Source organism: Sus scrofa, chromosome 2, assembly GCF_000003025.6.
Source record: "Sus scrofa isolate TJ Tabasco breed Duroc chromosome 2, Sscrofa11.1, whole genome shotgun sequence".
Classification (NCBI taxonomy): domain Eukaryota; kingdom Metazoa; phylum Chordata; class Mammalia; order Artiodactyla; family Suidae; genus Sus; species Sus scrofa.
In genome coordinates, this window is record NC_010444.4 from 105,943,093 (window position 1) to 105,958,449 (window position 15,357).

Consider the following 15,357-nt stretch of genomic DNA (forward strand, 5'->3'; position numbering starts at 1 on the left):
ACAGATGTGGCTCGGATCCCATGTTGCTGTGGCTGTGGTGTAGGCCGGTGGTTACAGCGCCGATTGGACCCCTAGCCTGGGAACCTCCATATGCTGAGGCAGCGGCCCAAGAAATGGCAAAAAGACCAAAAAATAAAAAAAAAAAATAAAATAAAATTATTTTTATCCATACACTCAGAAAATATTTTAATTTTGTTCTATTTCATAAATTATCTTAAAATTTCAAATATATGTATGTAAAATATATGTGTTAAAATTACTCAGAGTAATAACATCCTTTGGTTAGAAAAGTCAGTTCACATTTATTGCATTCACTTTAGTCTCTTTGGTTAGATCTTATCGAAACACTTTGAGTTGCTCCAGGCTAGAACACTTGAAATGAAACCATGCCTACGCTTATTTCTTTTTCCATCCTACAACTAAAAAAGTAGCTAGTGGGATTCTTGTTTCTTGGTGCCAGTGGGCAAAACCATGCTGGGAATATGGGGAACTGCTGTTGCTTATAGTTCAGTTGCATGAATTAAGTATGTAGACCCTATGATAATAAGGACACTAGCCTAGTCATTAATATTTCTCATTTTCTTTTAAATGCTAAAATACGTGCTTTCTCTATTTTTCTTTAGTAGTTTCTTAGCCTTTTAGTTTTTTTATTAACAAAAAAGACCAATTGGCAAAACCATGTAGAGTTAGTCATGTCCCATTTGGTACAGTCAACCCAGACCTTGGGTACAAGCTGTTTAAAGAATTGCAGTACAAAACTCTGGACATCAGCTTTAATTGGTTCCCACTAGCGATCTGTCTCTAACCTTTGTTGTAGCAATAATAATTGGCCACCTTTCTTTTTTCTATTTGGTTTGACATATCTTCTTGGTAACTGTTAGGGAAATTTTTTGCTTTGGCCTGCTAAGCATCATTTTCACTTCTGGTAGAAAATCCTTGTTTACTTTCAAAAAAATAACTTTCTCCATTGTTTTTAGTCTTAGTCTATTATTTTGATCCGTTATATGTAATTCATCAGCAAATCCTGTTTGCCTAATGTTCAAATTGTATCCAGAACTGATCGCTTCTTATCATCTCCATAGCTGCTGCTGCCTTTGCTTAAATTATTTCAAGAACCTCCAAAATGGTCTCTGGGTTTCACCAGTTTAGCACTCTACAATCTGTTCTGAACATAGCAGCCAATGTGATTTTATTAAAAAGTAAACTAGACCATGTTTCTCTTCTTCAGAACTTTCCATTCTTTTCTGATCTGCCTGACAATGAAAATCAAAGCTCCTGCTGAGACTTACATGGTCAGGCTCCCTGTTGTTTCTTTCAGTTCATCTCTTACTATTCCACCCCACTCTCATACCTCAATATATTCATGAATCACTCCCTACTTTCCTCCAGTATTTATCCAAGTATTTGAACAGTATTCCATATGGAGCAGGCCATCATTGAATATTTGCTGATTGTCTCAATGACCGTCAGTCAAGTTTCCCTGCCTTCCTCTGACAAGGGGTAGGACATATGACATTTCATTTATCCTCTCTCATATTTCTTCCTCTTTCTTTCTCTTTCTTCCTAAGGAAATTGATTATGGAGTGTCATGAATAAAGTTAAAAAAAGGTAAAACTCATTCTTTTTTTTTTGGCTAAGCCCTGTCATATGGGAGTTTCCAGACTAGGGATCAAACCCACACCACAGCAGTGACCCAAGCCACTGCAATGACAATGTCAGATCCTTAACCCACTGCTCCACAAGGGAACTCCAAGAATCTTTCTTATTGATAGAAATTCTCTCCCAGTTACTTGAAGATTAGAGACCTAAAAATGAGCCCCAGTCCTTTCTAGCAAATGCCACATTTTTTAATTGGCACTTAACTTGCCTTAACTATTATCATCTCTCTATTTCCGGTTAATCACCTACATGTGTGAACAAACCCAACATTAGAATCCCTTCTTTCACATTCCATTGTTGACTGTTTCCTGAGCTCTCTAATCTGTAAGGAGTACAGAGCACCATTAGCAGAGACAAACACTATATAAAACTGTTTGCATTAGGACAAAACTTTTAGCAGCCGTTGTATCATACAGACAATATCAGTCCTGATAGGTTGCAAGGAGTAAAAATATGAAGAAAAAAAAAAAAAACCTGGTTAGAAGGTATGTCAGTTCTTCTCATAAATATACATAGATTTTTTAAACCATTTTTCAAATTGATATTCCTTTTAATATAAATTGCCTTGCAAAGAAGTTAAATTTTTAAAATAGTTTATCCTTTCCTCTCCTCAAAACCTAGTATTAGAAAATGTGAATTTTTTTTTGAGTTCACCATTTTAGATGACCCCAAAAGTGTCTTAAATATCCTACAAAACCTTTATCAAGTAATGCTGTCTAAAAGTGAAACAAATGATCTTGCAACTCAGAAAAGGCAAAAGGCACATATTCATAGGTTCATTAACTTAACAAATACCTCTTAATCCTCTCCTGTATACCTGGAGAGACACAATGATGACTAAGACACAAATAATCCATGCTACCATATTGCTTGTTAAACATTTGCCCATTTCGAGTATGGGTAATTTCAGAAAAGAGAAAAGAGATTTTTATATGTTTAATATTTCTATCCATAAATTAAATATTTTTTTGTAATTTATTATTGATTCTCTACTTTGTGAATTCTCTCAGAAATAACTAAACAGATTATACCCCTTTCTAGCTATATATTTGATATGAAAAATGTTTGCTTATGAATCCTCTTCCTTTTTTTTTTTCCTTACAGAATAAAGATCTATACTTGCTTATTTAAGGAATATAGGGAAGTTAAATAAATATGCACTATTTCTAAAACTGGGTGCTCATTTTAGTGGAGCATAATGAAACTGGAATGTATTTTTAAAAGACAATTTAAATGCAATGATAGATCATCTGTATTTAACAAATATGTACTTATATATTTATGATGAAACCTGCTGATTATAAATTATAGAGCAATACCTTAAACTGAAGTTTTATACTACATTTTAGTTACTAAACAGAAATCTCATATAACTACATGATTCTACACATAAATATTAAAACTATAACACTTAGTAACTAAAATATAACATTTCATTATTATCTTAGTTACATTGCTTTAATTTAGTATAGCGCTTTTTTGACTTTGTCAAAATTTACAATTTAATATGCAGTCAGTATCAGTAAACAGAATTTACCCTCTGAAGTCCCTTATTATCCAGAATAGAAATCTATTTTTCATCCCAACTTGAGTGTTCCCATTTCTAACTGAATTCACTCTTGTGTCAGAGCATGCTTTTCCAGTATAAGCAATTCCAAATTGCCCTAATAACAGCATGGGATAGTTTGGAAACTGAATAGACAGAATAGGAGAGTGACATGCAACCAGACGTAAATGTCATTACAGCCAATCTGCTATCCCCAAATAATACATTTTCAAGAGATTTTAAATTGCATATATTGATTCACAAATTCTTTATCACAAAGAAAATAACCACATTTATTTCTCATAAACTATTTTTCAGGAATAGATTTTCCAAGTGTAAGTGATTTTAAATGTCAAAGAATTTAAACTTTTGATATTTAAAGTTATGTTAAATTGAAAGATGAATGCAGCAGATTAAATAATAAGTAAAGAGGAAATTAATTTCATTGTTTTCCAAGAGTCTAGATGAGTGTCTAATTGAAATGATGTGTTTTCATGTTTCTTCTCTCCACGTTTTACCAGAGAATATCTATCCTAGTTGTCTCCACTTTGCCAATGCAGAAGTACTCCTAACTCTAAAATCAGCATTTTCAGTATGTGTGTTCTGAGCGAATCTAACTTAAACTTTTTTTTTGAAGGTTAGTTCAACACTCAATAAACTGTGAAATTTTCTTACTGATACATTTTCATAGGTATCATTAGTGCTTGTAGTTTATGATTAAGGCTGGAAAACTCTTAGCACATGTATATTTGTGTGTTTGGAAGTTCACTGAACATAAAGGAGCAACAACCAAAACTAAAAATCAAGATTACAGAATCGGTGCCACCATTTGCTTGCACTATTATTGTCAGTAACTTTTCTTATCTGGCTTTCAATGTATTTCTTGTATAGAAAGTCATATGGGTTTTGATGATTTTTTGAATCTTTGAGGATTAATTAAATAATAATTTTAGTTTATAGTTGTATGATGGGGGCAGATTTTGTTTCATTTCTTAATATGTTTTATTTCCAGTGTAGATAACTATATAGCTAGTTAATTAGTAATATCTGAAATCCTCTTCCATCTCATTCTTTTTCATCAGTCTTGAAAATAAGCCTTTACATTTTTTTTTTTTTTTAGTTTCAAAACTTTTTTGAAAGGTATATTATTTCTTTCTTCATTTTGTGTAGTTTATTTGGATTGATTTTTGGAGCTCACTTGTGTGTTTTTATGTTTTTCAATTTAGTGCCATCTATAGCCTTCATATATTTTTCCATTCCTAATTCTAACCCATTTTATTACATATTTAAATATCTCATATCTCACTGAATGCTGAATAGCATCTGTTTGCAAATCGCACAAATTTAACACAAAAGGCGTTTGGGTTACAGAAGATAAACTGTGAAAATCAATGGTATTGTGAAAGATTAAATATTTATAAAGCATGCTGGTATCCTGGGCATATAGCTGGGGGGACTGTGCTCCTTTGATTTTGCATGAGTGCCTATGGAAATTTGTAAAAGCTGGGCGAAAATAATGGAGAGATTAGGATCCTCAGAGCACAGACATCTATCCCCATCCATAGTTGTAGGGATGTCACAGAATTACTCCTGACAGTTTAGACAGTGTGGACTTGTTCCAGCTGGCACTGGAAAGGCATCCCAAAGGCATTACATACAGGATGTCTAAGGGCCCAAGTGTCCCTCATCTGTCAGCCATCCTCCTCATTTCTGCCTTGGGTTCATTACTATAGATACCACGTCACCCACCCATGGCATCTTACAGAAACCAGAGCAGATTGAGAAAATAAAAATAAATTTTTATAGCTGAACTTTCAAATCACGCTTGTGTTCTTTGAAAAGGCCATCGTTTCTGTTAGATGCCTATTTAGTCAGTCCCAGATGTGCTGGCTGATATTCAAAAGGGAGTTATCCTTCAGCACTTGAGAACCAGTATGAGTAAGTGATATTTCATTCACTATTCCTCAAATTGAGTTGTTTTCCTTCACCATCTGCTTTGGTAATCAACCTGTGTGATTTTATTGGCAACCTTTCCTAAGGCATATCTCTTTTAGACAGAGTATCTGTCTTAACACTACATGATAGATAATGAGTCATAACTGCTTAGACATAACAATTCTGTTGTCAGTTTTTGCCTGAGTATGTTTATATTTTGTTTGAATTTCATCTCTACTGTTGGTACATAGAATATCCTTTCCATCCTGTTTTGTACTGCAGTGGGCATGATTGTAACAGGTTTTTCAGTGTAAGAGGAGGATGTATAGAACACAAAAATCAATAATTTTGAGATCTCTTTCCCAAACACTGCGTCACACTTTATTGTACAGTGCTGTCTATAAAATAGCACACAACAGAGATTTAGTTCTCATATTTTTCTCTTATAAAGAATATTTCTGAGACATTTTTTTTCCATTTCTCTACTCTTCACCATGACATGTCCTAACCTTTCCTGCTTGTTTGCTATGTTTATACATGGCCATATTTTGAAAGGATTTATGGTGGGGTTTTTTTTTCAGTACACTGATTTACAGCTAGTGAGTATTTTTCATCACATTGTTAAAACCTTTTAGGCACTTATTAGTATTGATTGCTATAAGCAAATATGCAACACCTTAATTATCTGTTTGTCATCTAATTTTTTTATAAACTACCAACATTTTACTTTATCGTGACATTTGGAAGTAAGTCTGTGTTCGGCAGGAAATTTATTTCACCATCCCTAAATATCCTGCTGCTCTTATAAACCCAAGTGGTTTTATTTCACTAAACTATATGAATTAATCAACCAACAAGTCTGAGCAACATGTAGTCCACAGTTACGTAGAAACAGAATCTTTGCCTTCAGCATTCTTAGTCTATTGAAGGTGACAAGGCATGAATAAAAGAAAACAACAAAAGAATTAGCAGAGGATAGAACGTGATAGTTGATCAAAGAGAGATGGAAACTTATACAAGAGTTACATAGAACAGATCCCTGTGGAGAGAAGCTGGAAGTAAGAGTAGATAGAGGTGGAATGCCAAGAGTGAAGATAGATACAACTGAACCTTAAAAGATGGATGGTTTTACATTAGCAATTTAAGGAGATAAAAAAAAATTTTTTTGAGGAGCTAGAATGAGAGGAGATTGATCCTTAGAAAGGTGGAAGCTTGGAGTGCTATGCAAAAAGGCATAGAAGCAGGAAAGTAAATGGAGTTTGTGGGGGGAAAATTGTGGTGATGCCATTTTGCACACTAGCAGTGGTTTGTGTACCTAATAGGAGGTATGACCAGATGAAAAGTTAAAGTTCCAGAACTGGGAATATTATATACCAGGCTACATAGCCTATGATGCAGAAAAACTAGTTAAGTAGGACACAAGTGAATTATAATGACAAATTTGGAAGCAGGAATAAAAGAGACTGTATTGTTTTATTGTTCCAGGGGAGCCCACCATAGAGTGTTAGCTATGAGAATAGACCGAACTATTCTCAGAATGACTGAGAGAAGCTACATAGAAACTGAAGATCAGAAAATTAAGGTAACCCTGAAATGTTTTTTTTTTTTTCAGGGATATTATGAATTCAGTTTTCAAAATGCCAAATTTGAAATGAAAATGGACTATCTCAGAAAATTAAGCTCACTTAATAATTACCAGTCAAGTTAAATCATTTCCATGAATGTTTGTATTGAGGAAAACTTATTTTCCCTGGCCAAAAACTAGATTCCAAAGCTTCTCCTTGATTCCAGCTGTTAGGGCAAATAAACACTGTAGTTTGTAAATTCTTAGCCATCACTGCAAAATTCTCCATGTACTCATCCTGCTGACATTGGAATGGTAGGAGGTTTTCATAAATTTCCATTTGAAATAACATACTACCATATGATGGGGACATATGGGGTAGCTTTTCTAGCTCCAATCATTCAATTATATAAGGAGGAATGCCATTCCTTTCCCAAATGTTTACCATTAGCATATCTGAAATACTCTACCTATGAAAGAACAGGTTGGGACAAATAGGACATCTTAAGCCACTACAGTGGCAGTTTCCACCCAGATCACATCCTAATAGCTTGACCACCAAGGCTGACAGGAATGATGTTTTCTAGATAGGGATCACCATTGATGTTTTATTCATCCCTCTGCTAATCTTCCAGGCAATTTCCACATTTAGGGAGAGATAGAGATGAAAAAGAGACACAGGAAAATATTTGTTTTTTGGATAGAATCTTAGAAGTTTCTAACTTAAATTTCACATTTTTAAGTTTTCATATATACCCCGAGTTATTTTCTTTTGCCATTTTGTGACATTGAGAACATATGAGTATAATGCATCTTAGAATGCCATGCTAAGTAGTTGAGAATGACAAAAATTTTCACAGCCAAATTTGCAAAATTAGTTTATCTCTGGCCAAGACTAGGCTGGCATATGTCACATTGATTCTGCATTACAGCTGACCCTTGAACAATGAAAGTTTGAACTTCACAAGTCCAGTTATAAGCAGTTGTTTTTTTTTCTCCAATAATAAATTCTACAGTACTGCAGGATCCTAGGTTGGTTGAATTCCAGGATGCAAAACCATGACTGTGGAGGAACTGTAACTGCATATTTTTCCCACAACTGTGAATTTTGACTTCGCAGAGGGTTGGGGCCCCCAAACCCTCATGTTGTTCAAGGGTTTACTGTATTTTTAAGTGATAGAAACCAATGTGAGTTTAAGAAAAGGAAACTCTTTATTTGGAGAATTCAAAGAAGGAAAAATATAGCCAGGACCTAGACAGCAACTAGTAGCGAAAAGAAATATACTAAGAACTTAAGATTTTCTCACTTATGTCTCGCAGTGTTTATCTACTTTCTTCTTCTTTTGCAATCTGTTGTTTTGTTTTTCATCAGCAATTTTGTCCAAGTACTGGAAGCAAATTGTACTTCATTACCCAGGTTTTTAAGTCACCCCCCCCTTTTTTGCACATATTAGGATGTAATATCTTAGAAACCAGTTGCCAAATACCAATTTCAAATCATGGGGAATTGACTGTGCTTGTCTTAGGTATTTCTCAGTATTTGTGTATATGGGTGTGGGGCTTATTGTACTGACAGCACCACTGGACCTTCAATCCTGTGAATTGGAGGGGAGAGGTATGGATATGTAGAAAAAAAAGGCATCATTAGCTTGGGCTGGACAGTCAACCCAACAGTGTCTCCTACTTGTCACTATTGGTAGAGATCTAGAAAATTACCTTGCTTTATCCTGTATCAGGATCTGTTTTGACTATCATTATTCTAATAATATTTCTGATGTCTCTTCCTTTGTCATTAAGGTTTCATTCAGAGCAAAGTGACCTATTTGATTTGTAGCTGAGAAAGCATGTAATTAAATAATACCCTTGGGCTCACTCTATTTCCTGCCTTATCAAGAAATAAGAAAGAAAGGTCTCCTGAAGGAGAATTAAAGAAAATGCTGATACATAGCAAATGGGAGCTTAGTTTTGCCTACAAGGACGATTCTCTTTCTACAAAATAAGTGAATATGCTGTATTGGAGAACTTTGAAGGGGAAAAAAACAACTAAGCATTATAAATGCTATAATGTAAGTTTCTTTTTCATTGTGTACTCCAAGACAAAAAGTAGAATTATTAGGTTATCTTCCACTCTTCCTATGTCATTATCATCAGTAGCAGCAGCAGCAGAATTTGACTTCCATAAAAGCAAAGCTTATCAGCTAAATATATACTAGATTCTTGCAATTATCTCAAAAATTAAAACTTTTTAAACATCTAACGAGGATTTGCTAGCATTAACATAGAAAACATGTAAATAGCAAAAGCAAAAGACAAATATAAGGTGAAAATTCAAAGTTTATGATATTTTTTACTATACATCAAATGCAAACTATATTTTAATTTTTATATTTTACATTGTATTTTAATTGTTCATATTTCCTTACCTTTTATATACACTTGAAGGAGAGGCACAAAATTACAGAAAATACCAGTAGAGGAATAAATAAAGCAGGAGATTTTTAAAAAGATATATACACCATAAGACTGAAAGCAACCTTAAGGAAAGATTTAGTAGGATATTATAAATAAACAGAACAATTTCTATCTGTGCAAAGTATCAAACACATGGATATTGTGAAGATATGTTGATTCAGTTTTAATTTATGAGTATATAGAAATACTCAAAGCAATGCTGAAAATACTGAAAATTCAGTTTTAATTTATGAGTATATAGAAGTACTCAAAGCAATACTGAAAAACAGAATTCAAAAAAATAGAAGCAAGGAGACCTAAACAAATCAAGAATATGTACTTGGGAGTATTTGGAAAGTAAAAGCATTAAGGTTAAAGTTGAGGGTAATCTAGATTTTATTGATCATCCTATTAGATAAATAGGCAAGTGGTTAATTTTAAAAAATGATGAGATAATTTACAAATTTCCAAACTCATTGAAGTCAATGAAACATAACTTTCAATTAATATTAAATCATGTTAAAAAATCTCTTTTATCAGCCAGTTGTATTATGCAATGTAGTTTTTATTAGGATAGTACCTTAACTTCCATGTGTATCACAAAATAAATGATGAATAAGACAAAGAATACATTGGTTTATTATGTTTGCTGAGCACTTAATACTTAAAAATCACGTGATAGATGCTGGAAAATAATAACATTTATAAATAGCATATAACATGTATGAATCACCATAAAATATTAAAATAGTAAATGTATGCAGCAGTATACAAGATTAGAAAAGACTACAGCATAAGTACTAATGTACTTAACCAAAAGTTCTGGTCCAAGGTACAGGCTGATGAGCCACTTGAGAAGAAGCACATGAGAGGCTGAAAATTGTATGATTGTTTAGGGGAGTGTATTTGGCTTTCTCTAGCTAGTTGGAAGTAAGGGCAAAAATTAGGGAAGTTGTCAGTTATTGATTAAATACTAACTGTTTTGGGCCAATTGCTGCACTATCTGTGTTTTGTCTTCCTGGATTGGTTTCTCCAGATTGTGGGGCAGTTCTATTTTTATATATGGTCTAGGTGTTCTCTCTTTGTATATTCTATCTCTCATTACTTAGGCAAGACAGGTTTATCTACACCTAATGTATCTATATTTATACCTATATCTGTGATGGTTATAATAAATACCCAAAATAACTAACTCTGACATTATAGATGATATTATGTATTTGTTGCTTGGATGATTGGATTTTCAGAGGCAGACATCTGGTTTATGGAGGGGGAAATAAAATTCATCTGAAAAACACATTTAGTTCAATATATTTGAGATTGAATATATTCAGGTCACTAGGACTTAAGGGTGAAAAAGCATGTAGAGTAAATTGGTAGAATCGTAGCATAGTTTGCATTCTTTTGACTAAAGAAATGAGACGAGTCAATAAGAGAGTAGATGTTTAATTGCTACAATACTAGCAAGATAAATGTAAAAGTTGAACATGCTATGTACACTAGTCATTGCCTTCCTCCTCTCTTTATGATCATAAGTTGGTAGAGTAGCCATAATATCTAGTCAGAACCATGGAAGCTTAACTTGGGGGATGATAGAGTAAGTGCACAGAATACAATGCAACAGGTAGGTTAGCAGCTAACCTACTAACCTACTAAAGAACCTACTAAAGAAACACACACTTCACTGATTAAATCCAAGCTTTTGGTGTAACAAAACTATTGGAAATGAATACTTTTCTACTTGAGATTGAAATTCATTTTAACAATCCTATATTCTGTAGAGTAATTTTATAATTTTGATTGATTTAATACTGCTTTAAAAATTAGCATTGTTTCATAGCATAACTGGCAAAAAATACAAAAAGTTTTGTTTCCTTGATGACCAGATTCCTTGTAATGCCTCCTCCCTAAAAGACAAACAGTGGGAAAAACTTCCAGTTGCCATGAAATAGTTATGTTTCTGGAGGTGCTGTTGTCAAGGTAAGGTTATCTAGAATTATTTTATTTTGTTAGGTTCTCATTCTTACTGAGTCAATTTAATAACCATCATTATGGAAGCAAAATATAATTACAAATAATGATTGTTTTAGAAATAGAAATTTAGCAGAATCAGCTAATGCCCAGCTTCTATTCCACTTTCAGTTTGCATTTCTCATGACAAAATATTACTGGAAAGAGAATGAAAAACAAACATCACATTTCTACAATTTTATATTTTAAATAAAAAGCAAAAATTGTAAACCTCCTGAATGAGACTCTTTAAACTAATCATAGCTGTTCTAAAGCAAGGATGTATACTAAGGTCAGAGAATTACCAAATTTGGTTTGGAGTATATTACAGGGGACAAAAATTTTTTAAACTTTGGCCTATAAGGCCGTCTAAATTATTCTTGCTTAACATTTCATGTTACAACCATAATTAATTGAGGAAAATAACATTAACATTTTGACTAACAAGTACTCCTTGCCTTTCATTAGCTCCAAATGCCTTAACCTCCGTTCGTAACCCCTTGTTCATCTGTCTTTTATATTTTAAAGTCTTCCTGCCAAGTGTCTGTATTTCATATGTTATGGTTGATATTTCTGTCTGGAAGATACTGAATCTTTGTAGATTTTGCAGGAGAGCTTTATTTACCATTGGGCATGTGTCATTGTGGACAGAGTACAGCTGAGGGTGTCAACAGTTCTGGTGTAATATCAGTGGTCCCAAGACATGTGGACAGGGTCACCCCAACTCAGGCTTTCCTCTTCCTTTATTGCTATTTCTGATTAAGTTTTCTAACCATGCCTCTCTCCCACCACGTCCCCCCCAATTCTTTCTCCTAATACCATTTGCTCTGGAACTTTAGAGATAAAATTAAGCTTATTTGATAAATGCTTATTTTCTATAATTTAAGAATATAGGGAAACTTGCCTTGCTCATACCCATAAAGGCTTCTTCCTTTTTTGTATTACAACTGTCAAACTATATTTTGCAACTCAATTACTTCCATATTGAAATTTGTATAACTTTTTCCAGAGTGAATTAATCCCACAATATGATCTTACAATCTATATGTTTTAATTTCATTGTAGTAAAATATAAATTACACAAACTTTACCATTTCAATCATTTTAAGGAGAGCAAACAGTATTTTTAAGGGATACCTGTGATAGAAGCTTGGGGGTGGGGTAATCATCTTGTAATTCATGTATCCTCTAGTCAGCAGATTATGAAAGAAGAATCTTCAGCACTTAAGTGGCTCAGTTTTTCAATAATTTTTTTTCTTTCTGTATAGTTTTTCTTACCATCACCCAAATCTTATGGCATATATAGGTGGGCATGATTGTTTCACAGTCGTTTTCATACTGGTTTATGTTTCTGAGTGCCTCTGAAGTTGAAAATAACAGGCTTTCTCTAGTTCCCATTTTGGCTTATGGAACTGCTGCTTCCTAAACCCCATTTGTGAATGTAATGTTATTTCACAAGGGACTAGAGAATGATTTACTTCAAATTTTGACAACACTCTACCTTCTGGAATCCACAGAAAATGCTGGTAAAGCCATAAAGATTACTTCGGCAGGATGATGCAATTAATTAACCATTGTTATGTTCAGACTGGACGCATGTTTTAATTCTGACATTTACAGCTGTGTGACTATTGACCTGTTACTTTTTTCTTTGCCTTGATTTCCTCATCTCAAAAATGAGCATGATTATGACTGATCTTACTCTATAGAGGTGACCATTCATCTCTCAGCTTCCTTAATCCCATCTACCACTCATGCTACATTTCTCTGACTCATTCAATTTTCCACTCTTCTAGATGACAATTTCATTCTTTTATTTCTCTTGTCAAACCTTTTCCTTCATCTACATTGTCAACCATTCACCTTGCTTCCTACTTTGCTAAGAAAGGAAAAAACAGTGAGAAGCAAATTTCAGAAAGCTTCCACCATCACATAAACCCTTCACTTGGGTATCTGTGCTCTTGTACTCTGTCTACTTTCCTCTAAATATATGAGTTCTCCGCTCTTTACAAAGGTGAACTGCTTCATTTGTGCACCAGAACCATCCCCTCTCTTCTACTTAAAGGCATTATTTTAGCTTTTCCCTTCTTGTTGCATAGTTATGTATTTATTTCTTGTCCATCCTCTGGAACTTTCCCATCAATAAACACACAGACTCCATTTCTTCTGCCTTAATAAAATCATCTCCTGAACCACTGTCTTCCCTCCTGCTAGTACCCTGTTTCTTTCTTTCTCGAAAGAGTTTTCCATAGTTTCTCTCACCATAAATTATCTATTCATTAAGTCATTCTACCAAAATTATTTTCTTAAAGTCAGCAATATCTTTTGCATCACTAAATCCATTGGTCAGTTTCTCCTTTTTGAAATATTCTATTCACTAACATTTTTAATTTGCCTTTCTTTGGTTTTCTCCCTACTCCACTGGCTACCTTTGATGAGTATTTTTCTTATTCTTCTCTATCTTTCTTTCTTTCTTTTTTATAAGAAGATGCTGTTTTATTTTCACCAAAGCAGTTGTATGAGTTTTTTTTTATTAAAGTATAGTTGATTTATAATTTCTTCAATTTCTTTTGTACAGCAAAATGACCCAATCACAGAGTTCCCTGTGCAAAAAAGTTGGGCCCTACTGCCCATCCATTCCAAATATAACAATTAGCACCCCCAAATACCAAACTGCCCATCCATTCCACTCTCTCCCCCAGTCTCTCTGTCCCAGGAACCACAAGTCTGCTCTCCTTGGCCATGATCTGTTTCTATTTTGCAGATAGGATCATCTGTGCATATTTTTTGGTTCCACAAATAAGTGATATCATATGGTATTTGCCTTTTTCTTTCTGACTTACTTCACTTAGTATGAGATCTCTAGTTCCATCCATGTTGCTGCAAATGACATTAGTTTATGTTTTTTAATGGCCGAGTTGTATTCCATTGTATATATGTAATACAGTAAACCAATGGGACCTAATTAAACACAAAAGCTTTTGCACAGCAAAGGAAACCATTTAAAAAACTGAAAAATTGTCTTAGAATGGGAGTTCCTATTATGGCACAGCAGAAACGAATCTGACTAGTACCCATGAGTATGTGGGTTTGATCCCTGGCCTACCTCAGTGGGTCAGGAATCCAGTGTTGCCATGAGCTGTGGTGTAGGTTGCAGATGGGGTTTGGATCTCGCATTGCTGTGGCTGTGGTGGAGACTGGTGGCTACAGCTCTGATTTGAAGCCTAGCCTGAAAACTTCCATATACTGTAAGAGCAGACCAAAAAAAAAAAAAAAAAAAAAAAAAAAAAAAAAAAAAAAAAAAAAAATTCCATGAGTGTCTTAGAATGAATAGGTATTTACAGAAAAGGAACATTTAATGTTGGATTAACTTAATAATGGGGTATGCACTTTTTAAAAATTCTTACAGGTTTAAAAAGATGGGAGGCATTTATTTTCTATTAATGGTGTTGTAAAACACATAATGAAAACAACATAGCCAGAAAGTCTTTAAATAGTAGAAACCAAAGGTATTTTGAAAAAAAAAAAAACAAAAAAACTTTTAATGGGAAATAAAACATATTGTATCATCTTTTAAACCTGAAAATCCAGAAGAGAAATAAATACTTTCCTTATGTATTAGATTCAGAAAGGAAAGTCTTAAGAGGCTTCAAAATTGAAACATGCAGTCTCTAAAGTTTATGAGTAAGGGCTCTGGGGAAAAATGTTTTATTTGCCTTATCTACATTGTGTTTTCTACATTGTATTGCCGCAGTATCCTAACTAGAAATTGGCTGAAATATCTTTTCTAAGAGTCTTCTTTTGGTTAAGGCATAATTATATTTTCCAAATAGATAATAACTTTTTCAAGGTCATGTTGACACTTTTGTGTGTGTGTTAAAGTTGAGGCGCAGTGACTTGTTGATACGTCATGATTATAATATTCAAATAAGAGTAGAGTCATGGGTATGAAATATACAATGTGGGGAATATAGTCAATAATTATGTAATATTTTTGTCTGGTGACAGATGGTAAATAGACTTCTTATAGTGATCATTTTGAACTACATGGAAATATCCAATCATTGTGTTGTACACTAGGAACTAACATGTGTTGTAGGTCGATTATACCTCAAAAACAGACAAAAGAACTCAAAGATAGGGTTGAAAGAAGGATGTCTTGGATAAATGTAGCCAAAAGGTACAAACTTTT

General features: G+C 33.7%; 1 long non-coding RNA gene across 1 annotated transcript in view; it reads left to right on the forward strand.

The window, feature by feature from the left end:
• Nucleotides 206-15,357, forward strand: part of LOC106509511 — a 98,744-nt gene continuing 83,592 nt past the window's right edge. Inside the window, exon 1 of the long non-coding RNA XR_001307111.2 lies at nt 206-6,722. This is a non-coding gene — a long non-coding RNA (uncharacterized LOC106509511). The remainder of the gene's footprint in view (nt 6,723-15,357) is intronic.